This window comes from Poromitra crassiceps (genome assembly GCF_964638095.1).
Source record: "Poromitra crassiceps genome assembly, chromosome: 13".
In the NCBI taxonomy this organism is placed as follows: Eukaryota; Metazoa; Chordata; class Actinopteri; order Beryciformes; family Melamphaidae; genus Poromitra; species Poromitra crassiceps.
The window spans coordinates 21,317,487-21,329,986 of NC_139644.1; the positions used below are offsets into that span (position 1 = coordinate 21,317,487).

At 48.8% G+C, this 12,500-nt stretch overlaps 1 protein-coding gene across 1 annotated transcript in view; it reads right to left on the reverse strand.

The window, feature by feature from the left end:
- ppp1r1b (protein phosphatase 1, regulatory (inhibitor) subunit 1B) overlaps positions 1-12,500 on the reverse strand; it is a 34,257-nt gene that overhangs the window by 11,694 nt on the left and 10,063 nt on the right. The gene's annotated exons all lie outside the window — the stretch shown is intronic.

A 12,500-nucleotide genomic window follows, 5' to 3' on the forward strand; every position in this document is an offset into this window, starting at 1 on the left:
ACACACACACACACACACACACACACACACACACACACACACACACACACACAGAGGAGAATAAAGTTTTTATCGAGATGAAGTCTCATTCTGTAACTTTGCATTTCTCATTAAATTGCACAGACTGGAAAGTGCTTGAGAACAGTCGCTTGATTCATGTTTGTTGGTGAACTTGTGTAACACTTGCGTATAAGCATGCATAATGTTGGACTATTGACGTATAGGATTTCTTTCAAATATAGAGTCCTTACACACGACACGCAATGTTACGTTGTTTTGAGAAGATGCCATCTCTAACCCGTGTATGCTGTGTATGGCCATTCAGCCTCACAGACAGAGGGACCATGGAGCCCAGACTGTCAGGCCGGAAACGCTCCCCTCTCTGCATGCTGGTCCCTGGGGTGCCAGACAGGGAGCCAACCCTGCCTGAGAGCAGAACCAGGGCCTGACGTGCTGCAGGTCTACGCTTCAGAACAAGTCACTGTGTACAGTACACTCTTTGTCCCTATGAATAAACGTCTAGCTGTGGCCACGACGCCCCTCCAGCTCACCATGTCATGCAGTGCAGGTGGGACGGGGCTCTTCAGGTCGCTCCTTTCTGTTAACTGTTAATATGCCTATTTCAGCCATTTTGTGTCAGAAAGGCAGGAAGTAAAACAAAGAAGATCCAGTTTGCTGTTCCTCTGCTGCAGGGAAACATACAATGTCAGTGCATGTCGTCTAATTTTTATATCATGTTACTTAATGCATTTTATTCACAAAATGGCTGCTTTGGGTATAATGTGACATAGGCTCAATTGGGATGCAACGATATGACAATTTTGGTCAATATGATCTGTATAAAAACAAGTTTCTGTGACGATCCAATTTTGCACTGAAAAACACATGTAAACACTGAATTCGAAAAAGTAATCTTTCTTTATTTCAGAAGCATTTGGAAAAGCCCATTAAGATCTAGCCTGGTAAACCATCCGGTCACGTGAAGTCACATTTCATTTCGTTCTACCGTCTGGCCTCCAGCCCTGGGAGGGTATTTGCAGAAATTGCAAAGTCTTCTAGCCAATCAGCGACCCGCCTCGTAGCTGACATCGTAACCGGCCAATCAGGAACGCCGCTAGCAAAACAATAATGGCTGCCTCCTTGCCTGTCCGCCTCGAGGAGTAATGTCAACGTTCGTCGAGTTTAAACAGCCATACAGTGCAGTTATTGCAGAAATAGACTCAATAACAACAATTAAACGAGAGTTTCTCGCGGAAAATATGTTTTTGCCGTTCTCCTGAGTGGATTTGGGTTTGACTGGATCCAACGCTGATTGGCTGAAGGAGTTGTCTGTCAAGGCAAGTATATCCGACCAACTTCCGGCCACTGCAAAGAAAGCATTGTGAATGTGAGTTCACGTGACCGGCTGGTTTACCAGGCTAATAAAGATCTACAGCATAGATCTAGATTTACAGCATTGTTTCCTCTCAATATGAACATTTTGTCTGATTCAGATAATCAATATTAAAGGAGAATTTCGGTTTTTTTGAACCTGGAGCCATTTCCTGGCATTAATTATGAATTGGCCACTCACCTAGCGATGTCTGCAGCGTTTCTGGGCGTCCTAGCGTTGTTTTGAGATCAATATCGTCCAAGTCAGTGTAAAATGGAGTTGATTTGGGGCCAAGTGGTAGCCTGTATTTCCTGCATCTAAATAGCTATTTTTCTTCCCGTTTTCGCCACATATCGCCATAATCAGATCCGTCAACATCCAGCCGAGTGTTATTTCACCCCAGGCTGTTTCCTGGACTGCACACGGATCAAATTACCTCAAACGTGATCTAGGTCACCAAGTCTCGTGAAGTCCCGCGATACTTTCCTGTCGACTGGCCAAATACAGGCAGGACGCTTTGCGGTCGTGGTTTTAGCGTAACCTATGTGGGGTTTGGCATAACCTTCGTTATTTCGAATCCCACATAGGTTACGCCAAACCCCACATAGGTTACGCTAAAACCACGACCGCAAAGCGTCCTGCCTGTATTTGGCCAGTCGACAGGAAAGTATCGCGGGACTTCACGAGACTTGGTGACCTAGATCACGTTTGAGGTAATTTGATCCGTGTGCAGTCCAGGAAACAGCCTGGGGTGAAATAACACTCGGCTGGATGTTGACGGATCTGATTATGGCGATATGTGGCGAAAACGGGAAGAAAAATAGCTATTTAGATGCAGGAAATACAGGCTACCACTTGGCCCCAAATCAACTCCATTTTACACTGACTTGGACGATATTGATCTCAAAACAACGCTAGGACGCCCAGAAACGCTGCAGACATCGCTAGGTGAGTGGCCAATTCATAATTAATGTCAGGAAATGGCTCCAGGTTCAAAAAAACCGAAATTCTCCTTTAACATTGCTGTTATTATGCTCACCGGGCCGATACTGATATTATTGCCGATATCGTGCATCCCTACTGTTAAATGGAGCTGAGTCTGAGTCAGTTAAGTAGGTTTAATAACTGTAATTGACAATGAAAGGCCTGCCATGTGTGGGGGGCATCTATATATTTCAATGTCCAATTCCACAAAGGAAGGTTTACATACAGTACAGAGCTTATTGCTTTGACTCATGAAGGCTGCCTAAACCTGGCTGTTGGAAACTCTCTGGGATGAAGTGAAAAGCACACAGAATTAAGAGGCAGTGCAGCTGAGTGGAGCTGGCAGGTCAGACAAAAGTGTCCTCTGTGAAGCAAGCCAACCTTGGCCAGCGCATGAACCATGGCTGTTTACGGTGCAGTGCCACATAACATCCAGGAAGAGAGCTTAGTAGCCTGGCTTTATTTTCCGTGACATTGCCCTATGCGGTGTGGAGCTCTGTGTTTGTGTTGGGATCCCCCCCTGTCGGGTTGAGCGCACTGTGCGTCATAGCAGCGAGGCGCGTGTTGCCAAAGCAGAGGCTCGGTGGGCCGCGCGGCCTGTCAGACACGACAACACAGAGCAATGGAGCGTGGATTTCACCCTTATTTATGACACCGGCGACGACGCGTTTTAATCTCATCACGCAACTCCCAGTTTCCTGTCGTCCCTGAACCTCCGCACGCTATCTGTCCTTCTCTCTTTCACCTCTCATCTCCAGCTTACTTCATCCTCTCCTCTATCCTGTTTACTTCCTGTTTATTTCCATATCCATGCTTCACTCCTTGACAGTGACATTAGCGTCATCCAATCACCCCTAATCTCCATCGCCGGAGCGCGTCCAGACTCAAATCATATTATGGTGCTTGTGTTTGCTGACTCGTCCCTGCTTGTCTTCCTCTCTCTTTCTCTCTGTCGGCAGGGAGCATCCACAGGGCGTCTTCGTCTGACCCCCACTCTGTCTCTCCTGACTCCCCCCTGGCGAGGTGTGGGGCGGCCTGGGGACGGATGCTGCTGCGTCTGACCCCCCTCCGTCTCTCCTGTCTCCCCCCTGGCGAGGTGTGGAGGCCCGGGGCCGGATGCTGAGTGACCCCTGGTGCCTCTGCCCGCCCGTCACCTGCTCCCATCCCTGCAGGGCAGCCTATAGCTCACACAGAGCCCACCAGAGGACGGAGGATAAGCCAGATCGCAGCGAGGCAAAGAGCACCAGATGTTCCCGGTCCCGAGTCCTGCGCCCAGTCATTAAACTGGGATAACTGCTGGATTTGTCCTCTGCATTCCAGCCAGCCAGGCGTTTAATTTCTTTTTACAACATCTCAGCTTTATTTCTTAACGAGAGACAGGACTGGTTGCTCAGAGAGGAGGTATCACACAGGTCAACATGGAGGGTTAAAGGGCACCCTGGTGGTTCAATCATATGAGCGGGGTTCCGGTGACTTAGCCTGGGTAAACCCAGCCGCACGTGACCTGCTCTCAGACCTGCTCTCAGTCACTACCTGAGAACCAGAGGTCTGAGAGCAGGTCACGTGGGGGCTGGGTTTACCCAGGCTATCGGTGACTCACTAAATGAAAAGTTCTGGGTTCAAATCCGGCCTAGAACTTTTTTGCACGTCATCCCTCTCTCTCCCCATCTTTCCTGCCCCTCTCCATTTATACCGTTGAATAAAGGTCAAAATGTCAATGGTCAAAAATTAAAAAAAGCAAACTCCAAAAGGCAAAGCCTGTCTGTCCTGGGTTCAAATCTGGCCTGGGACATTTGTCATGACTTCTGTCTCTCTACTGTTCAACGATCACTCTACTATCAATTAAAAGCAAGAGAGAGAGAGAGAGAGAGAGAGAGAGAGAGAGAGAGAGAGAGAGAGAGAGAGAGAGAGAGAGAGAGAGAGAGAGAGAGAGAGAGAGAGAGAGAGAGAGAGAGAGAAAGAAAGCCAGAACAATAACAATAATGACCCCAATTTCATTTCATTTTTGGCAAGTGGTTAAGGAGCCTTAGCTTTCAAAATGTTCTGAGGTCACGCGTCATCAAAAGAGAGCGTTGCAGAAGGACAACAGGGTAATGAGGACAGCATGCAAAATAAAATGGGAAAAAAGGGAGATTCATGACATGGAAAATGGAGAGAGAGAAAGAGCGATGAGAGATAAACTGAAAGTAGAATGATTGGGGGCGATAATTGAGGTCACAGAGAAGCATAATCTGATGATCTATGTATATCAATCTGCAATATGCTCACATGCAGTTTTGTATGTGTGTGTGTGTGTGTGTGGGGGGGGGGGGGGGGGCGTGTGTTTGTGTGTTTGTGTGTGTGTGTGTGTGTGTGTGTGTGTGTGTGTGTGTGTGTGTGTGTGTGTGTGTGTGTGTGTGTGTGTGCAGGTGGCTACTGTTCCTAATGACATCTTTGTAACCATCAAGGTTGACCCGTGAATCATCAAGATATGACCTTTGAAACCCAACCCAAACCCCAAACAAGGAAGAAGAGAACCCACTTCTTAGACGCAGCTGCAAGCCACAATGTAAGAGACGCAAAATGTCAATAAAAAAGACAATAAACAGACAGAGCAACAGACATCTAAATAGACAGGTCTCTCTCTCTCTCTCGCATGCACGCACGCACGCACACGCACACACACACACACACACACACACACGTACACGTACACGTACACGTACACAGTGATGATGACAGTAGTGGTGGTGATGATGATGGTGGTGGTGGGGGATGTATGACATTGGCAGCGGTAGATGACATAACACAGACAGGCACAGACACACGCACACACGTACACACCACAGTGACACTTGTCATTTTCCAGCCTTAAACCACACTGATTATGTAAGATTGTATGTGACTTCCTCCTTTATGCTGCTAATACCGGGACAAAGCATGAGATTACACATTACATGTTTTCCCGCCGCCCCCTCCTACACACTGCCCCCCCACCCCGGCTCCACTGGCAGCCATTGTTTTGTACCAAGATCAGTCGCACACGCTGTGCGGTGTGGACTTTATTTGGAGGGGCACTGCAGCGCGAGTCACACTGCTATGGGTGGGCTTTAACACATTGAGTGCCACAGCGCTTCAGTAAAATTGTCTGGAGCCTGTGCCAGATTCACTTCCATTCAGTTGAAAACAGCTATAGAATTTTTTCTATTATGGCTATATTAACGGGGCTGGACTTTAATGAAACATTGAACACTCCTGCTTCTTCCAAAGAAGAAATTTTGTTTCTAGACAGTTCCATTATGAAATGACAGCCTCTCAAAAAAGTGCACTTTCAAGGGTTTTCTGTCGTTTTTTTTTACTTTCCAAGATATAGTCCCTTTTATGAATACCTTTTGCACTCTAATTTCGAGCACATTCACTGACTCTGGCTGGTGTTTTCTGATGTGGTGGCGTGTGGTGTGGTTTCTGTGCAGCCTGTGTGCCACACACCCCTCTCCCCCCTCTCCCCCCCCCCCCCCCCCTCTCCACCTCTGAGCTGCGGGCTCCTCCCACACGCACAGAGTTTGTTTCTCGACTCCGTTTTTTGCCCCGGACAGATCCCAGCGCCCATCAAGGAAATGATGCGCGCTGGCAAACGCGACTGAACGAAAAGGCTTGGCCGTTCGGCTTCGGATGCTGGCTTTCTAGGAAATCGTGTGGAGATAGATAGAAGCATAAGCTTGTGGCATACTCTTCGCTCAGTTGTGAGCGCGGATGCAGCCGAGCCCACTCTCCGCTGTAGACAGAGCAATATATACGGCTCTGGCAGAAAGCATGCATCGGTTTCCACTTTGATCCAACATTTCTCCGCTGTCTCCTGTACAAAGTAAAGGATCTGAGGTGGGTGGAGCAGCTCCTGTGACGATGTTTAAGGTGGCGCCGTGTGATCCCTTGAAGGGATTCATGCTCACTGGCTAGGTACGACCTTAAACAGCAGAATTATGGAATAATATGAATTATGATTTTAGGACGTCCACAGACGTCCTTGGCACTCCTCGTTACTTTTTTTTAGGACGTCCACAGACGTCCTTGGCACTCAATGTGTTAATAAGCAGGTTCTGCTTGGGCTCCACACAGGCCCCCACAGGCGCCCCCTGGGACTGCAACACCTTTCTCCATTTCAGACTTGTTGGCCTCGCCGGGGGAGAGGTTTGTCTCAGTCAAAACACCAGCCGGCCCGTGGCGGCTCATAACACGATAACACGATGTTTAGGGAAAGGAGATACGTCTGTTTATTTGAAGCTCATGAGGGAAGCTGAATAATATTTCTGACTGTGCAGTGTGTGTGTGTGTGTGTGTGTGTGTGTGTGTGTGTGTGTGTGTGTGTGTATGTGTGTGTGTGTGTGTGTGTGTGTGTGACAGAGAGGATTCTGTCACACACACATGTGTTTTTTATGTTATGTTTCCTACCTTGCAAAGAAGTGCTCTATAAATAAAGATAGCTATAATTAATGAGTAATATGTATTATGAATCTAATATAAATCTAATTGCAGCTGTACTATATTGGTATGGGTATGAGTGAGGTAAATCAAAGTGTGTGTGTGTGTGTGTGTGTGTGTGTGTGTGTGTGTGTGTGTGTGTGTGTGTGTGTGTGTGTGTGTGTGTGTGTGTGTGTGTGTGTGTGTGCGCATGTGTGTGTAGCAGCCTGGGTGCAGATGTGGGTCTGCTCCCCAGAGGCAGTCCCCTAAGCTGGTGCTCTGGCCTATTAAAAGCAGCAGTAGGACAGCATAAACTAGATCTGAGGGGTCTCTGGGGGCTCTGTGGGGGGGGGAGACAGAGACAGAGACAGAGACACGGAGAGAGAGAGAGAGAGAGAGAGAGAGAAAGGGAGGGAGGGAGAGGCTCTCACTTGTCACCATTGCTAAAGTGATGCTAACAGCCTCGCATCTCAGGGGGAGCCAATTGTGCAGATCTGTCCTCACTATGAAGACAATGGCTCTGAGGACAGCGCTGCCGTCACACATGTCCATGGCACTCCATTACATCAGGCCATCTCCATCACATTAAAGCAGTGTGTGTGTGTGTGTGTGTGTGTGTGTGTGTGTGTGTGTGTGTGTGTGTGTGTGTGTGTGTGTGTGTGTGTGTGGTTATGGCAAATGGCATGCCCACAAGCACACAAGCACACATTGACACATCACTCAGAAATAAGCGCTCGATCATGTATGTGCATGGCGACACGTACACACTATTAGCAACACTAACAGAAGTGAATACAGGCCTATAGCATCCATCCTTATATTTCACCTCAGGGCCGGTTGCACCAACTGGTCTTAACTATGCCTGGTCGTAACTCCTACGTCGGTCTTAGTTAAGACCATGGACTTACGCCTGTTGCACCAACACGGCTTACTCTGGTCTTAACTACGCTGGTCATAGCAATGCGCGTTCATGTGAATTGTCGGGGAATGCCCTCTGATTGGCCCAAATGTGCCTCGCGCCGTCACCCACTACTGTATGTGCGTCACTACACGCTCCCTCCTCCCACCCCCCTCCTCCTGTGGAAGCCCCGGGGGGAAATGGCGGCGCCCATTAGTGTCAGGGAGTCTGAATGAAATTGAATGTAACGTTCCCAATTCTATGTATTAAATTCTAAAAGAATTAACGCCAACATTTGGGAAGGCTAAGCCACACAAGTAGTTAGTTATAATCTAACGTCGTGCTTTCAAAGACGGCGAACTGGCGATGTTACGACGATGACGGTCAAAAAGGTCTCCGCGGAGATCTCTGTTACAGGCAGGCTCTACGCCTCCTCCTGACGAGGCGTAGGAGTTACGCCTGGTCTTAGTGAAAATAAGGCTTAAGTCGTCTTGGTGCAACTGGCGTAGCTGTAGGTCGTAAAGTTACGACCAACTTAGCTTAAGACCAGTGTAAGACCAGTTGGTGCAACCGGCCCGGTCTTTGTCTGTCGGTCTTCACTGTCTGTTTGTCACAGGCATGCCCTGCCTGCCTGTCCTGTAGCACACCCTGCCTGCCTGTCCTGTAGCACGCCCTGCCTGCCTGTCCTGTAACATGCCCTGCCTGCCTGTCCTGTAGCACACCCTGCCTGCCTGTCCTGTAGCACACCCTGCCTGCCTGTCCTGTAGCACACCCTGCCTGCCTGTCCTGTAGCACACCCTGCCTGCCTGTCCTGTAGCACACCCTGCCTGCCTGTCCTGTAGCACACCCTGCCTGCCTGTCCTGTAACACGCCCTGCCTGCCTGTCCTGTAGCACACCCTGCCTGCCTGTCCTGTAACATGCCCTGCCTGCCTGTCCTGTAGCACACCCTGCCTGCCTGTCCTGTAGCACACCCTGCCTGCCTGTCCTGTAGCACACCCTGCCTGCCTGTCCTGTAACATGCCCTGCCTGCCTGTCCTGTAGCACGCCCTGCCTGCCTGTCCTGTAGCACGCCCTGCCTGCCTGTCCTGTAGCACACCCTGCCTGCCTGTCCTGTAGCACGCCCTGCCTGCCTGTCCTGTAGCACACCCTGCCTGCCTGTCCTGTAGCACACCCTGCCTGCCTGTCCTGTAGCACACCCTGCCTGCCTGTCCTGTAGCACGCCCTGCCTGCCTGTCCTGTAACACACCCTGCCTGCCTGTCCTGTAACACACCCTGCCTGCCTGTCCTGTAGCACGCCCTGCCTGCCTGTCCTGTAGCACACCCTGCCTGCCTGTCCTGTAGCACACCCTGCCCGGCTGTCCTGTTGCGTACATCCTCAGGGTCGCTCTAGTGAATCCACATGTTACTCTCTCCTCTTCCCTCTCTGATCTTTGGCCTGTCCGAATTCCACAGTGCAACTTAATTCAACACCGCTGTGGTGTTGCCCTCTTTCTCCGAGCCGATCCTTCTAGAATGAAGTGGCTGAACTTCTTGCAGCACTCCATAGCCAGCTGAGTCTTTGGCTCATATTTAAGCAGTTCATTGCATCCTCCTTACGCAGATTCTTAATGAACCACTTTCGTGCAGATTCGTGGTTGACCAATCAGAGTAACTACATAGTACCCATACAATGAAAGGCGAGTATCTGGTAATCTATAAATGCATGCAGCGTAGTGATCATTCGCACTGGGGAAGTGTGATCAGTCAACAGTTGAAGGGGAGATATGCTGGGCCGGGGGCAAAACTCACATGATTGTGCTGTGACCGTCTTCTGAGGCTTCGAGGGTGTTTGCATGCGTGTGTGTCACTGCTGTCTTTGTCCTCCATGTAAGGCTGATGAGAAGCAGCATTCCTTGGGCCGTCGTCTGCCTGAGCATCTTCACCCAGGCAGTCTGGATCTGGATCCACGGTGGCGTCAGATGGGAGCGTGGGGACCAGCCGCCTTCGTAGTTTTGACCCGCTCTTCATTCATGCATAGCAATTTATGTATATGCTAAAGATGTTTAGTTCAACCATTCTGATGAAGGTTTTACCACCAAAACATTAATTAATTCTTACTAGCAATGCAAGTCTGCAGTGTGCAGAAGTGTGATTGAAATTTTGTGCAAGATGTAAGAGACAAAGATAAAGCTGCTGATGGCTCAGTCTTTCCTGACAACTGTGAATCGCAGCTTATATAAAGTAGATTTGTGGCTGAGAGATAACATGCATGACTGCTTTTCATAAGATGCAAAATATCAACACAGTTAATGGGCGTGATCGTGAATCGTGATCGATGTTTTGAAGAGTTTCAGAGGATTATGAATCAGTGGCATTTGTTTCTTTAGGTAGAGGTTTGGTGTCTTGCTCTCTCTAAACACCTGGGCTGACCAAACAGGCAAAGTTTACTGTACAAAGTATTTGTTGTCTTTTTTTTACTTTATCTTTTAGATGTATTTAAAAACATGATTTTGTAAAACGAAATTGACAGTGTGCAGGATTAACTGTCTTTGAGGATGATGATGATGGGTTTTCCCCAGTATTGAACTTGGCTAATTAGTGACCAAAATGAGTCAACACAGGTTCAGCACCATGGGGAGCCCCATTCGTTAGCTACTGATGGAGCACACCTGAGTGGAGGAGCACAGCTGAGCGGAGTTGGAATCAGCCAGGGAAGCGGAATCTGAAAACCCTCTGCGGAGAGAGAGGAGAGGCTGCATGCCAACTCTGTGAGCGAGGCCTGACTAAATGACCAGTGAGTGTGTGCTCCAATGGGTATCAGAGTCAGAACACGTCATGCGTGCACGGTCAGGTGTCTGCCTGCAACCAACCAGCAGCCAGCAACCAGAGCAGCCAGGGAGGGGGGGGGGGGGGGGGGGGATTGTGTTTCTTCATATCAGAACTGCATCTGCATATTTATATATAAAAACAGGTCTCGTGTTGTCATCAGTCCCGAGCCCACCTGCTCCCATTGACTGTCCCGTCCAGATCATGTGACGGATAGTGAAAATCTCAGGGGAATCCCGTGCATGATCCCGTAACCCACTGGATTCCACTCAGCCTCTACTTCCACAAGGCTTCACTAACCAGCAGAGTTTCCAGCTGTTAGTAAAGAGGGTCAAGGACACGGCTGCGCAAAATTCTAACCCCAATTCAGCATTGATACTCCGTGAGGTCCACGGTGTGTCTGCACGCTCTGCTTACTCCTATTCAAACAAAAGGAGTCGCTGAATTCCCAAAAGTCCTATGAGTGATCTGTTGCACTTTGCTTCTCAACATTCACATAACACTTTGGGGGTGACCTTTGACCCCACCAGTGGCTCACTGAACAAACAGATGGGCTGCCGAGAGCATCTGGAGGGGACTCTCCAATGACACCCAAATAGGAAATGTAATTACAGTGCGCCCACTGGCAGAATGATATCACACTTACACACCTCCATCCGTCTCCCCAACCCCCCCCCCCCCCCCCTCTCATCTCCCTCCCCCCTCGCCCTCTCTCCTCTGCCCCACATACCCCCCAGCATGCGTGTACAGTAATTAGTTGCTGGTAGCCGCGGCCTGTTGTTCCAGGGGACTGAGGAATGACTTCCTACAGTAACACAACTGCGCTGACGTGGCTCCTGAGTGACAGGAAGCCACCTGCCAGGCCGCAGCGCACAGTGGGCGTGGTGACAACAGGGGATCTGTCAGTCAATGTCAATGACACACAGCCTCCAAACACTCAGACACTTCTGCTTTCCTGCTCCTCACTCAACTCCAGTAGCAGCGAGTGGTTTAGCAAGGTACAGCTGACAAAGACCCGCTCACGGCAACCATTTTAGGGCATCCTCCTCCCTCAGAGTCTTGGCTATCATTCCTCAGTCTAAGCGTTGTCAGTTCTTGTGTCTCATACTAAACCGCATCGGGTCTGCTCTGAAACACCTTCACTCCTCAGTCATCGCACAATACGGTGTCACTCGTCAGTCCTCGTTCCTCAGTTATCATAGCTCATAAAAAACTCGGTCAGTCATCAGTCCTCATTCCTCATCATACAGTAGCTCATATAAAACCTCTGTCAGTCCTCGCGCCTCCTATCATCACGGCATCATTTCCCCTCCCTCAGACAAACCTTTAAAAAAAAATCTCCTAACGCATAAAACTTTGTTACTCCTTTTTATTTTTTATTTACACTTGTCCACTTTACACTTTAGCCTACGCCCCGTCAAACACGGAAGAACAAAAACAAAACAGGAGCAACAAAGTTTTATGCGTTAGGAGATTTTTTTTAAAGGTTTGTCTTGAGGGAGGAGAAATGACGCTGTGATGATAGGAGGCATGAGGAGTGACGCCGTATTGTGCGATGACTGACGCGTGAGGAGTGAAACAGTATTGCAGGAAGAATAACAACGTTTTCGTGTGAGGACTGAAGGCGTTTCAGAGCAGACCCGATGCGGTTTAGTATGAGACACAAGAACTGACAACGCTTAGACTGAGGAATGATAGCCAATACTCTGATTGAGGAGGATGCCCCAAAATGGTTGCCGTACCCGCTCCAGAAGTCGATCGTCAAACAGAGGGCACAGTAGCTATAGTTACTCTCTAACAGCATCATACTTACTTACATATTTTTCCTGTTTTTTATACTTATTTTTACTGTTAAGCACTTTGAATTGCATTTTATGTATGAAAGGTGCTATAGAAATAAAAGTTGATTTGATTTGATTTACCCACAGGTGATACAATGGAAGAGAGTATTGTTAATGGTTGCTACTGTATGTAGCTCACAGGTCATTGATTTGGATGCAGAA